This window comes from Cydia pomonella, chromosome 24 (assembly GCF_033807575.1).
Source record: "Cydia pomonella isolate Wapato2018A chromosome 24, ilCydPomo1, whole genome shotgun sequence".
NCBI classification, from domain to species: domain Eukaryota; kingdom Metazoa; phylum Arthropoda; class Insecta; order Lepidoptera; family Tortricidae; genus Cydia; species Cydia pomonella.
This window is the reverse complement of record NC_084726.1, coordinates 2,840,037-2,855,097: the sequence shown is the minus strand read 5'-3', so window position 1 is coordinate 2,855,097 and position 15,061 is coordinate 2,840,037.

The following is a 15,061-nucleotide window of genomic DNA, read 5'->3' as shown; positions in this document are numbered from 1 at the left end:
AGCGGCGCTGTGCACTTTTTGTGATGGGGAAAAAATGTTAAACTCGCGACAGTCTTCGACAGATTGAAAATTCGTAAGACGGACACGTGACCTGTTCGAAAAATTGTTACAATGTCATTAAAGCCAGTAGACCGCTAGCGCGGCGGGATAAAAATCAACTATTAATTGAATTAGGGTCGGCAACGCGCATGTAACTCCCCTGGAGTTGCAGGCGTACATAGGCTACGGAGATTGCTGACCATCAGGCGATCCGTATGCTTGCTTGCCACCGTCGTAGTATAAAAAAAATCTTAGCACTACGAAATTCAAATCTACCTAACCTACCTATTTAATAGTACATTACGATACAAGTGCGAAAAATAGGGAATTCGAAACGAGTGGCGATAAATTAAAACACGACCGAAGGGAGTGTTTTAAATCGACACGAGTTGCGAATTACCTATTCGCACATGTATCGTACAACGTTTTACAGTACATATGGCCCTTTAAATGTTCGACACAGTAACGTAATATGCTACTTTTCGCACTAGTGCTATAAAGTAGCCCCATATGTACTGTAAATGTCTTTATTAGACGTTTAAATAGGTTTTCGAATCAAAATTGTTCGTTTCTTATTTACCACGAAGTATATACCCATACCACGTCGGTGGTAAACAAGCTTACGGCCCGCCTGATGGTAAGCAGTCACCGTAGCCTATGGATATGAAATTAAATAATTTCAGTGCAGACGTAAAAACCGGCAACGTAACAATAGAGCAACCGATAACCGAGGCGCGTGCGGCCCTAGTCTAATCCCTTCGTAGGGCCACAAAAATAGCGGTTTGATCCACATAGACACTTTCACTTACATACAACTTACTGAGAACTTTTTAACTGACTAAAGTTTTTGTACTTAATTTAATACTTAGTCATATTATTAAAATTCTTATAAACCGTGTTTTTTTTTCCGTTAATGTCAAGGATGCATCCCTAAGCTTAAATTAAGTAACTTTCTCAAAAACACCGGTATTCTAATAAACTCCATTTCGGAGATAATCAATATTTAATTTTTATCTTTAAGGCCCTAACGAGCGTGTACACTTGCCTTAGGGCCTGTTTACATTTTGATTAGTGTTTAGTATGAGATAATACATTTGTTACCAAACGTAAGTACTATCTCGGACTATTGATGTTCAAAATGACATTGATATGTCACAGTTTTCAATTGTTTGGTTGAGTTAAATGTAATGCCCGTGTTACAATAACGCTAAATGCAACATTTAATTATTTTTTTTTACATTTAATTAATTATTAAATTAAGTCAGTTCACATTCATCATGTAATTTCTGTTGGTAAGTAAATTTTATAGTTTTTCATTATATTAAATTTTGGTATAATTTTAAAACTAATACGGGACTTAATCGCGTAAACTTACGTTTATTATATGGCCTGACGTTTCGAACGTGACGTTACGTTCCTGGTCACAGGCAGACTGGCGAGGAATTGTATCAACATCTTGCTGCGCGGGTTTTGCTCTCACTCACGACATCTGATGGTATGTGTTGGAATGTTTTTTCACCCTTACATTTGCTAATCGCTGGATTCCACGAAGACGAAATTATCTGTTTATTTAATTTCTAGGTCAGTTCATTATAACACCACAACTATTAACTCTTACTCATTTCAAAACGACAACCGAAATTACAAATCACCCCATTATTATTAATGTATTTCCATGATTATATCACTACACTATAACGATCGGTGTGATTTAATGACACTTTAAACACAAGCCTTTAATGTCAAACAAATCGAAACTACATAGAACTGATTGGTTTTTAATGAAACTACCGATTCACTTTTTCCATTTATATTAATAACATAAGTATAAAGTACAAAGCTACTTATATCAAGAACCACACTTTAGTGTCTTTTATAATGCTATTAAATCTCCATTCATTTTAATAAAACAACTGAAGATTACCATTGAGGTCCTTAAAGTCCAGCTGGCATAAGTTTTTCACAGATTACTTACTCTCGATGAGCCATGTACAACTTCGTGGTCACCACATTTTTATTTATTTATTTAATCTTTATTGCACAAAAGAAAAACAATCTTATAGTACAAAAGGCGGACTTAATGCCTCGAGGCATTATCTACCAGTCAACCTTAAGGCTAAGCAGAGAGATTGTGAGCGGTGCTACAGTTACAATAGCAAAACAAATCAAACAAAAATACATATAATAACATATAAATACAAATATAATACACACATACACTATATATGTAAATAAATAAAAAGACGAAACATTTATGAAGCTAATAAATAAATACATTAAGAATCTTTCATTCTGCTAGCAAAGAAAGCACGTAATGATTTTTTGAAAGCGAACTTATTTGGCGCTATTTTGATGTTAAAAGGAAGTCCATTCCAAATACGCGCCACCTGCATGGTGAACGAATTTGACATGAACCCGGTCCGGTGAAGAGGGATGGACAGAGACATATTGCCAGAAGAGCGAAGTTGACGGTCGCGGGTAACGCCATAATATTGAAACAAGGATTTGAGGTATACAGGAGAATGTGGATCGTTTTTATATTCTTACATTTCTATTTTCTGTCCCCGCCATAGACTGTATCATGTACCTAGTCTGAGTAAATACTGTCTATAATACATTTCACAATGTTCGATGTAATGCTGTGTAAATAAAAATAGTCATCCAAAGCTAACTTTGCACCAGTCGGTCCAGTCTGACAAGTGACAGAATATAAATGGCAAATCCAATAAATAATACACTTTTATCAGTATAGTTAGCTGGAACTGACTTTAGCACGAGAGCCCAAGTGCTTTTTTCCATTTTGCATTTACTTGTACGATCTGCTTGTGATAATTCTAAATACCAACAAAAAATGTGCGAAACTGATATCACCAGGCTTTAAATACCCTATTGTACGATAACTGCAAGTCTACGTAAATGATTCAAAATACGGAGTCTCTTGTGGGTACTCCTTCCATTGTATGTATGCTATATTCTACCCTGAATTGTTTGTGGACGTGCATCTGGTAGCAAAATAAAAGTGCGGTAATAACTGACAACTCCGTGCGTGCGTCCCTGTTGTGAGCCCTGTGGGGGCCAGGAAAAGGGTAACTTATCAATCTCAAGATTTTGATTTCGCTTTTACGCTAGCCACTTGTCACATATTATGAGAAGAAGATAAATAAGCGCCAGGAATTTTTGCTGGTTTTTTATTTTTTCATATCAAATGATGATATTTCGTACATAAGTTCCGAAAAACTCATTGGTACGAGCCAAGATTTGAACCCGCTACCTCCGTGTTGGGGATAGGGGCTCGCCGTGACGAAATGGTGAACACAAGTGAACTTTTAACAGCTTATATTTCGAAAAGCACACACAAAACGTACACAAAATAGAGAATTTAAACTGACAGTTATATTATATTTTTTTCATATGTGGCTTTCCATCACAGAAAGGTCCTTATCTCCTTATGGTTAAAGTGCCCTTTTTATCTGAAATTCCAACAGAAATTCTGATAAAGAAGTCCTTATTGCACATGAAGCATAAGGGCCCTTCTTTGGTGGAAAGTCACATATATGCCCGTAAGTGCAGTTCAGAGTCCGTCTAAGCTAACTTTGCATCGATTTGACAGACCAAAGTGAGGTGATGTCAATATTAAAGTCATATTTTCATTGCAATTTCGCATTAATGAGGACAGGCCACTTTGTGATTGAAAAACCCTGCAGAATTAGCATTTATTTGCAATAAAATTGTAACACAGTATTGCTGCCGACTGCATTGCTGCACAAACTCTAGGGCATATTTATTAATTTTGAAATTTCTTGCAACTTTGCTGATTAGTGATAAATTAAATATAAATGTTCATAGTAAAATTAAATAACAGTACCAATTATTTGCATTGCTGCAGGAAATAACAGTTAATTTTTAATTGCTATTATGTAAGTGGCTCATTATTTACCTATGAAGCGGCCAGAAATTGAGACGATTCTGACTTAGGCGTTTAACTTTCCAACTATGTTTATTTTTATTTTGTAACGATAAGCAATGAAGCCTCGGTATTATATGGATTTTGTTGTACATATATACTCAGAAATATACTCAAAATCGCGACATCCATAAACATTCATGAGCACGATCCACGTCCGTATAACGGATTTTTTTTATAGTAGAGGAGGCAAACGAGCAGACAGATCACCTGATGGTAAGCGATTACCGCCGCCCATGGACACCTGCAACACCAGGAAGTACGGATGAATCACAATTGCCTTATATCCGCGGAACCGTAAAATATCTTTATATTATCATCACGTTTACAAATCTCTCTCATCAACTTATTCACCAGCGACGCTGCAGGTAACAAAATTGGATGTATTCCTATTTGTCCCCGCCTACTTCGCCATACATGTGCGGGGCAAATGATTGCATCTATTTCCATCCGTGCCCGTCAGGAACTAATGGGAATACACTCAAAATCGCTATATATATGGCCGCACACAACGATAAACATTTATGTGCATGTCCGTATAACAGATGAATCACAATTGCCTTATATCCGCGAACCATAAAATTGCTTTATGCATAGACGAAATAACTCAGCTGAGGTGAGGGTAATATTCTTTTATGAAAGATCTGCTATTTATTTTATCATAACAGTTTAAAAATCCCTCTTCTTAGCTTACTCACCAGCGATGCAGGTAACACAATCGCTATATCCGTGGCCCCACACAACGATAAACATTTATGTGTATGTCCGTATAACAGGTGAATCACAATGTGAATGCCTTATATCCTCGGGACTGTAAAATTTCTTTATTTTATCATCATGGTTCAAAAATCTCTCTTACAGCCTATTCACCAGCGATGGTGCAGGTAACACAATTGGATGTATTCCCATTTGGACAAATGGAAATGTTTATATAAATGCACCTATTTCCATCTGTGTCCGTCGGGAATAAATGGGAATACACTCAAAATCGCTATATATATGGCCCCACACAACGATAAACATTTATGTGCATGTCCGTATAACAGATGAATCACAATTGCCTTATATCCGCGAACCGTAAAATTTCTTTATGCGTAGACGAAATAACTCAGCTGAGGTGAGGGTAATATTCTTTTATGAAAGATCTGCTATTTATTTTATCATAACAGTTTAAAAATCCCTCTTCTTAGCTTACTCACCAGCGATGCAGGTAACACAATCGCTATATCCGTGGCCCCACACAACGATAAACATTTATGTGTATATCCGTATAACAGGTGAATCACAATGTGAATGCCTTATATCCTCGGGACTGTAAAATTTATTTATTTTATCATCATGGTTCAAAAATCTCTCTTACAGCCTATTCACCAGCGGTGGTGCAGGTAAAAAAATTGGATTTAAATAAATAAATAAATAAATAAAATTTATTTCAGACCAGGTTGATCCATATAGGGTTAGTTACAGAGTATCTTAATAACTATGTTAGTGGCACAGTACAAAAACAAAAGCAAAAAATAATAAAAAAAGATACTCGTATAAATGGTACAAGTATTGCCAGGGACAAGCAGGGCAGAGAACCTGCTCTACTTGGCCCTGCCAATCGCCACTTCCACCCAGTAGCGAGTGAGTGAGTGAGTGGTGGATTTATTCCCATTTGGACAAATGGGAATGTTCATATGAATGCACCTATTTCCATCTGTGTCCGTCGGGAATAAATGGGAATACACTCAAAATCGCTATACATATGGCCGCACACAACGATAAACATTTATGTGCATGTCCGTATAACAGATGAATCACAATTGCCTTATATCCGCGAACCGTAAAATTTCTTTATGCGTAGACGAAATAACTCAGCTGAGGTGAGGGCAATATTTTTTTATGAAAGCACCTGTTTTAGATATTACTTCGTGTATATAGACGTATCCCGACACAAATAGACCGGGGTGGTCTAGTGGGTAGTGACCCTGCCTATGAAGTCCTGGTACAAATTCCGGTAAGGGCATTTATTTGTATGATGAACACAGATATTCGTTCCTGAGTCATGGGTGTTTTCTATGTATATAAGTATGTATTTATCTACTCGTATATAAGTATGTGTATATCGTCGCCTAGTACCCACATGGCCCTAGTGACCTTATGGCCCATATATTAGAGTAGTGTATACATATTTTTGGCACTTTGTCCTTATCGATATTTTCAGACGTGACCGTACAAGAATTACTTAGTTTGGGGCTAGGTTGATCGTAAGATGTCCTTTAATATTTATTAGTGGGTATAGTGACCCTGCCTATGAAGTCGATGGTCCCAAGTTCGAATCCCGGTAAGGGCATTTATTTGTGTGATGAACACAGATATTTGTCTTGAGTCATGGGTATTTTCTATGTATGTAAGTATGTATTTATCTATACAAGAATGTATATCTTCGCCTAGTACCCATATTACAAGCTTTGCTTAGTATGGGGCTAGGTTGGTCTTCGTAAGATGTCCCCTAATATTTATTTATTTACCTATTTTATTATCCCGATTTTTTGAGGGAAAAAAATTTACTAGTAAGTATTATGATTAATTAAATATCGACTCAAATGTTATCGATATCGATAGTAAGCTATTTCTAAATCATGATAACAAATGAGGCTCATTTTAAAACATATTAATACATTATTAAAAATTTTATTTCTTTTATTATATATTTTATCAACTTTAAGTATTTCTTTAGGTTGTCTGGTAGAGATCGCTCTTTAGCGATAAGACCGCCTGTTGTCACATCTGTTTTCATGCATTATGTACACGTCACTCTGTAAATGTTATTTTGAGGTTGTGCAATAAAGATGATTAATATTGTATTGTATTGAGTATGAGTATGAGTATTGTATTTCGTAGATTAGATACTCAGATCATAGAAAGTACTAGATGGCTGACGGAGGCGTGGCGCGTGTCGCCGCGACATGGCCACATCGTGGCCATACCGGCCCGCCGTAAGACAGTAGCAAATTAGCTGTCATTGAACAATGTGCTCATCAATTTTATTGAAATGCCGAATTATAGCGTTATTTTGTGTCGAAATAGGAGTGCATCCAAAAACTATAAGGATCATGGAGTTACATACCACATTTTTTTTCACGTATTAGTCAATAAAACCACACATTTTAACAAATAAATCCAGTGACATACGATTTTTCTGAGTCAGACCATGTTGTCATACAAACGCGTGGCAATTTATCTATGCATCCTACATTGACACTTTGGCATGGAAAACTATTTGTAGTGTCCATAGCAACGGCGCAATGCATTAAACCGCTAACGATATTCGCAGGGGCATTATTGTTTCTTGGTACGACCGCCAACCGCTCCCTTCATTGACGCCGCGAAGTAGAGTGGTGCTCGTGCATATAATTGATCTTTGAGCGTTATCGATAAAAATGTTTGGATATAGTGTGTATGAAAGTAATTATTTTTCAAGTAAAATTTTACAATTATTTTATATGCACCTAATGTTTAATTTAATACTTATTAATTTGGATTAAAAATCGAATAAGTAAGCCAAAAAATAAACTGATTTAATTAAGTACAATTTATTTATAACATTATAGTTTATACCTATAAGTATATTTTATTCAGGTTTCGATTCGAAATACGATTCGAATAAAAACGATTCGAATAACTGCACTAGGTATAATCAAATATGTTCATGATTGCAATTCTTTTCAGTTTCCCGAAAAATTCCAGTATTAAAAAAAATGGATAGATGCTACAGGTAGAGGGCCCTAACTGATTTACGAGCCAGAAAAGTGTTATTTGTTTTGATCATTTTCAAGAAAAATGTTTCCAGTTACACTTCACCTCATTTATATAACGATAGAATATAAATATGTTTAAAATAATAGTATATTGTTATACTTAGTCGATCCAGAAGTTCTATCAGAAAGATTTTTACTGATAATTATGATTACTCTTTCCTTATTATTCGTACATACGATTTAAAAGCTTATTTAATGGTGCATTATACTTACAATATAATTTACTATAACTTGCTTTCGCAGTTCTTCATAACTCTATGTAACATGCTGGAATTGCTTTCAATTGGTGACGAAATATGCTATAATAAACTGAAACTATTTTTTTAATGAAGCGCTCACGTCTAACGACAATCCCAAAGTAAACAATTTAAACAAACATTACATCAAATAATGACTAAAATTTAAACCAATTTGATTAGTTAAGCATAAACAAGCTTTCGCATCATGGTACATTTTTTTTTTTATTAAAAGCTTTGTGTTACATTTTATCAGTAAAAACCTTTGTGAGAGAACTTATGGATCAACTAATATACCTTACACGTACCTTAAAATTCTTAGCTCGTAAATAAGGTCAAAAATTTAAAGGAATATAAATTAAGTCTATGGCAATTATTACTTAAAACAAAAATGTCAAAACTCTAAGGTCATGTTACTCATGTTTAGAACATGTAAAATATCGATAGCTCTATCGAATTGTCCTCACTCTAGTGCCGCCGCTCTAGGCTCCTACACCGCGCGGTTTGGCCAATCACAGCGCGTGAGTTGGTTGTCTGGCCACGCCTTTAATGATGTGGTGGGGGACAGTTGGAGACAGCGAGACTCGTTGAAATTATGCTTCGTTATAAATCTCCTTACTTCTTATATCTATGATTAGATATATCGAATTCAGGTAGCTATTTCATTCACTAGGTGACTTTCGTTTATTGGATCGTGTTTCGGTATTTCGTCCATTAGGTATATTAACTTCAGGTAGTTCGTTCATAGAAAATTGTATTTACAATAACATTATACATAATGGATGTATACAGAGGATTAATTACTATAACTAGCTTAATTCTAATATAGGCCCTTGAGGCATTGTACCAAGGATACTGGCGGCATTTCCTCGTTTTATCGCAATACTGATATGTTGTCGAAAAGCCGCCAGCTTTTCGGTCACCAGTTACTTCAACCAGACGCTTCGCAATTTTACCAAAAAACTTGTGCGCTCTGAGATCCCATGGACCTAGAGTTTCAACGCCGAATGGTACAAAATGGTACTCTCTACCAAGGCTCTTATATTTATTACCGTTTCAAAATTTCGGCGCTTTCCGCCGCTGCGCCCGCTTTTACATTAGTCTCTTTGAGGCGGGACGGTGCCAGGTGTGTCTAACAGCTGTCCCAAGCTCCAAGGAACTAAGAACACCCCATCAGGTCTCTTGCCATCATCCCTGATAATGCCAGTCGGCTCAAGAAGAGCAGGCACTGTATGGTGGCATGTTCGTTTATTAGCTATATCAACTTTAGATATTTAGTGCATTAAGTAAATCAACTTTAGGTATATATTACATTAGGTAAATCAGCGTTAGGTGTTTCGTACATTAGGTCTATGATAACGTGTATCTTTAGTTAAAATAACCATAGGTATTCTGAGCTTAGGTAAATTAATTGTATCAGTTAACTCGTAGAGTTGTGTTCCTGCCGGTGAGTAAGGTTGTCAGAGCTCATCGAGGGTGCGGAGTATTAGGGTCGGCGACGCGCATGACCTCCGGAGTTGCAGCCGTCCATAGGCTACGGATTGTATAATTTCTTGCCACCGACATAGTATAAAAAAAGTATTCTGATGTGTAACCCCTTGTGATGAGGCAATAAAGTTAAATAATAGTAAATTACGATACAAGTGCGAAAAATAGGAAATTCGAAACGAGTGGCGATAAATTAAAACACGACCGAAGGGAGTGTTTTAAATCGACACTAGTTGCGAATTGCCTCTTTTTCGCGCTTGTATCGTACAACATTTTAAAGTACATATGGCCCTTTAAATTTTCGACATACTTACGTAATGTACTAATTATCGCACTAGTGCGGTAAAGTAGCACCATATGTACTGTAAATACTATTAGGGCCATCTTTTTTTTTTCTTGGGCATACTGCCTACTGGCAGTGAGTTAGAGGGTGCTTTTTATTTGTAGGGTGTTTTAATGTACATACTTTTAGAGTAAGTTGACGTATTGTATTGTGACGAAGCCTGTAGCTGATTATGAGTTTGTGTTCATGCGACGAAGCCTGCGTTGCGGATATAAAATTATGGTCCCTGAATAAATGTTAGTACTTTGTAACTTACTTTAGCATTTTTTTTGTCGATTTTTGTCGTCAGATTATGATAAATTTTGGTTTATAGATAGTTCCCTAATATCACTGTTTATCCTAAGTACAAAATCTTCCGCTGAATTATGAAAACGTATAGTATTTTCGTAGCTTAACGGAATATTATATACATATTTGTCCCCAGATAGATAGCTACGATGCCACAGCCGGACAGTCAGACATTGGCATTAAACCCCTCTTTTGCGTCGGGGGTTAAAAATGCTTTTCATCCATATTTTAGAACGCTCAGTTAACATAACCTATAAATGGAAAATAGAAAAAAAAACTTCAATATACATAGGTAGGCCAAAGTTTCGTTTTATTTAGAAAAGTAATTTGTACATTTCACTAGTTTACAAGTTGTTGCGCACAACGCCATCTACCCACTCGAAACGTCACTATGCTAGTTCACAAATCTGAAAGCCTTACATTTCCAAATAATTACAATTCTTAACAATTTCACTCGTTATAGCATATTTACACAAAACACTTTAATCTATGTATCACAGAAAAAATAATTACATTTCTAGCGTACAGACAGAGACATTATTAATAAAGACTGCTAATTTTCATAAAAAAGCGGTAAAGTAAGGACGCAAAGCATGGAGAATTTCGTACATTGATTCTCTATTTTGCACGCGCGTAATTATATTCCTATCCTGCCCATGCTGCCGGCGACCAATGCCACTGTGCGAGCGGGACGGCGGGGGATGCACGTGCAATAGAGACATGATTATAGCAAAATGGCTGGTGATTATAGCAATGTATGAAATTTGTCGAGCTTAGCTTCCTCACTTTATATATGTCGCCATATCTGGTGAAGACTCAGTCCCATATAACTTGTGAGTGTGTTGTCTGACAATACTCTGAGACATCTTTTTTTGTCGGGAATGGATACTTTAAAAGATGACATTTTTCAGATTCAATACGACCTACATATTCACCCCTCAGTATGGTGAGGCAATAACAAAATTACCCTGTTTATTATCAAAACAACTGAAACCAACAAAAGAAGTCACTAAAATGGTGATATAATAGAAAAGGCCAAAGTCTTAACAAAGTTTATAAATGGAACTGGAACTTCGCTAAATCGACATCATTTACAAGAGAATTCATTTAGATCAGTTATAACCGGCGCCTGGGTCCGAGACAGAGGTTGTAGGTTAAGTGATAAGTGAAGTGATATAAGGATCCCGACTTTGTATACATTAATAGTCTTTATTATTAACTTGTCTCTGACGTAGCCACGCCTCACATATACAAATTTTCCGACAACGCATCTAATTTTGTAAGTGCCATATCAAGTGTCGACAATCCATCTTGTCTTTGACGTCACTAGGTACATCGATATTTCATCGGTAGACAGGGCTGCCAGTACCAAAACAAAAAAAAAATCCCGGGATTATTGAAAAAAAAACCCGGGATTTTTTTTTTAATCCCAAAATCCCGGGATTTATAAAAAATCTTGTTTTCGAAAGCTATAAAAACACTTGATAATTTGCATATGTGAAACAGGCTTTTTAACATGTTAATTATAATAGGAGAATATTTTTAAATTCATAATTCTGCTTACATATAAAATTTACGTAGATTTCTTGATATGTAAGCAGTTTTTAAAAATGTAGTTATCTACAGTCTAGCTAGTGGATAGGGTACTCGATATTTTCATATTATTTTTTTCTATGAACACTATTTTCTCAACTCGCTATTTCATCCAAATTTTAGTGTTAATATTAATTTCAACTTTACTAATCGTGCTATGGTATATATATTTATAAAAGGAATAACAAAAATAAGTAAGTGATCCGTTTAAGGGCATATTTGGTGGGTATCGTGCTAAAAAGTAGAAAAAAAATTGACACGAAAAATGTTTAGTTTCGTAAGGAAAGTTGGCCGAGTTGGACGACGTGCCCCGTAGAAAAACAAAAAAAAATCGCGTCAAAAATTTTTTCTTCTACTTTTTCCTATTCAGAACACGATATTCAGTATGCCGTAAAAAAATAAAATAAAATTAACTTTTATTTCAAGCTCAGCGGTGGCAGCATGGTTCCATTTTTATCACTTGTCACTATGCCCGTCACTTTCGCGCTTACATACTTGTTAGAACGTGACAGCCATGGTGACAAATGATAAAAAGCCGACCATCATACAGTGTTAGTAAACGTATCACCACTATTTTTGTTACATCTTGTATGTATCCTCGCCGCAATTAATTTATGTGGAGCAACACTTGCAACAAAAAGTAATACATGACGAAATGTTATCGGTGATCAGGATTTTTTTTTTCTAATTCAGTCATCGACGGCGATCAAAGTTGAGCTATGGAGTCGTTGTTAACTTTAAAATTAAAGTCTTACTCATACTCATCCTCATTAATTTAATTCATAAAATAAATATAAAAAATACACAACTATCTTTATTGACAAAATAACAAATAATATGCAGGTACTATAATAAATCCATAGAACAATCAATATCCATAGAACACGTAGCTATAGGAATGAGTTTGAGTGACTATGTATAGTTCTATATTGCAACAATATATTATGTACTAGTTTTTGTTTGCCTAATAATATAATTTAAATAAAATAAAATAAAGTATGTACTCTAGGTACTTAAATAAAGTATTGGACCGATAAAACAGCAAAATAGGTAATATTGATTATATGTTTATAATGTAAAATGTAATTACATATATGTAAAGAGTATTACATATAAGTAGTCGCAATATTTTAAAACGATCCGGACGAACTTAATCAATGAGGAGTATGAGTATGACTTTAATTTTAATGTTAACAACGACTCCATAGCTTACTTTAGTCTTACTATGCTAAAAAGACTCCGAAGCCTGGCGATCACCTTTAATGGCTCCTCTACACGATGGCCCAGCGCAGGCCAGTCCATTTATACATTAGAGGAGTAAGTGATATTGCTATCTCAATCCACCTCATACCTGCGTCCCTTAGACTGGCCTGCGCTGGGCCATCGTGTAGAGGAGCCATAACTATGCCAACATTGGAAATCACGAAAACAAAAACCGGACAAGTGCGAGTCGGACTCGCCCACCGAGGGTTCCGTACTTTTTAGTATTTTTTGTTATAACGACAACAGAAATACATCATCTGTGAAAATTTCAACTGTCTAGCTATCACGGTCCATGAGATACAGCCTGGTGACAGACGGCCGGACGGACGGACGGGCAGCGGAGTCTTAGTAATAGGGTCCCGTTTTACCCTTTGGGCACGGAACCCTAAAAATGAGTCTCATTTAAATATCGACATCGAACCAGCCGAAATGTATGAAACGGACAATTTTTTCGTGATTTCGGGCAGGGATCGGAAACCGGTATTTTTTGTATGGGAACGGAAACCGTATTTTTTCGATCTTTTTTAATTATTTCATTTCTAATCGGGCAATCTAATAATACGAAGTCGTCATCTAAAAACATAACTGATTCCTGCATTTGGAGTATAAAATAAACCTAAATATATGGTTATTTCAAAGTTTTTTTTGGGGGCATCGCCATCGATGACTGAATAAGTTAAATTGGTTCCTGATCACCAATAAAAGTTCATCGTATATAAGTTAACTAATGTTGCCATGGTAGTGTTGATCTAGTATAACTAGATTAGAAATGAACAAACGGGATAGTCTTATGTATCTTTCAGTAAGAGTAGCTGAGAAAACTCTATTGTTTGTCCTTGTCACAATCTAATTTCTTTTATTCCCCATCGTAAATTTTTGTATGGTTTATGGTGTGGAACAAATAATTCGACCAAATTACGTAGGTTGTTTTTGGTATGTCGTCAGAAATATTAAAAAGTGTTCTTAATTTTGTCGCATTGCGTGTTCTTCCCACACGGGCGCGCGGGTATAGCATCTATACGATCCTACCATCTATGGTTGCTCCACAAACGTGAAGTGCGGTGTGGATGTACCCTTATTATAACAGAAAAATATCGAGTAATATTTTTAATACTAAAAGACGGATGACATGAGTAATGGTGGATTTGCTAATATATAACCTCTAGACCATGATAAATTATGGTGAAGGGACACCAAAATTATGTTTTCTACGAGAAAATATGAATATTATAATACGAAAAGTAAAATCGCTGTATAAGTAGTACTACATACTGGGTGTATTTTTTAGGTAATACAAGATATATTACGCAATTTTATTCATTGCTATGATCAAATGTTACTATTATAGTAATAGCAGTAACTGTGAAACCACAAAGAAAAACCGGACAAGTGCGAGACGGACTCGCCCACCGAAGGTTCCGTACAAATTTTACTTTTTTTAGAAAAGTTAATAGTTTAAAGATTTTTTCCTGTACTTGTAGTGTAAGAAGATATTACTTGCGAAATTTCATATCTCTAGGTCAACGGGAAATACCTTACAAATTATGATTCATTTGAGAGTGGCAAAATATACGTTTTATGCGACATTTCTTTTTTTACGTAAAACTTATAAGTTAGATTTTTTCATAGATCCAAAGGACCGTAGATTTGAGTATATGGTTTTAATTTCAACTCGATATCTTCACGCGTTCCCGAGATAAAGGGTCTTGATAGACAGAGAGACGGACGGACGGACAGACAACAAAGTGATCCTATGTATACTAATAATAATTCCCTTTTTTCATTTTGAAGAACGAAACCCTAAAAATTTACAATAAAAATATATTTTAGTATTGAACACTTGATCTTTTTTTGCCATGTCAGGGATGCTCTCATAACAAACACAGCTCACAGTAATGAGTACAGTCGCGTATTGTATTTTTATTGCTTATATCACCTAATGCTATATATCGCCTGGCGGAGCTTTTGGTCTATGAAGGAACTCATGAAAGGTAAACTCCCAATTGCACTAAAGCGCAAGCTCGTCGACATGAGCATCTTACCC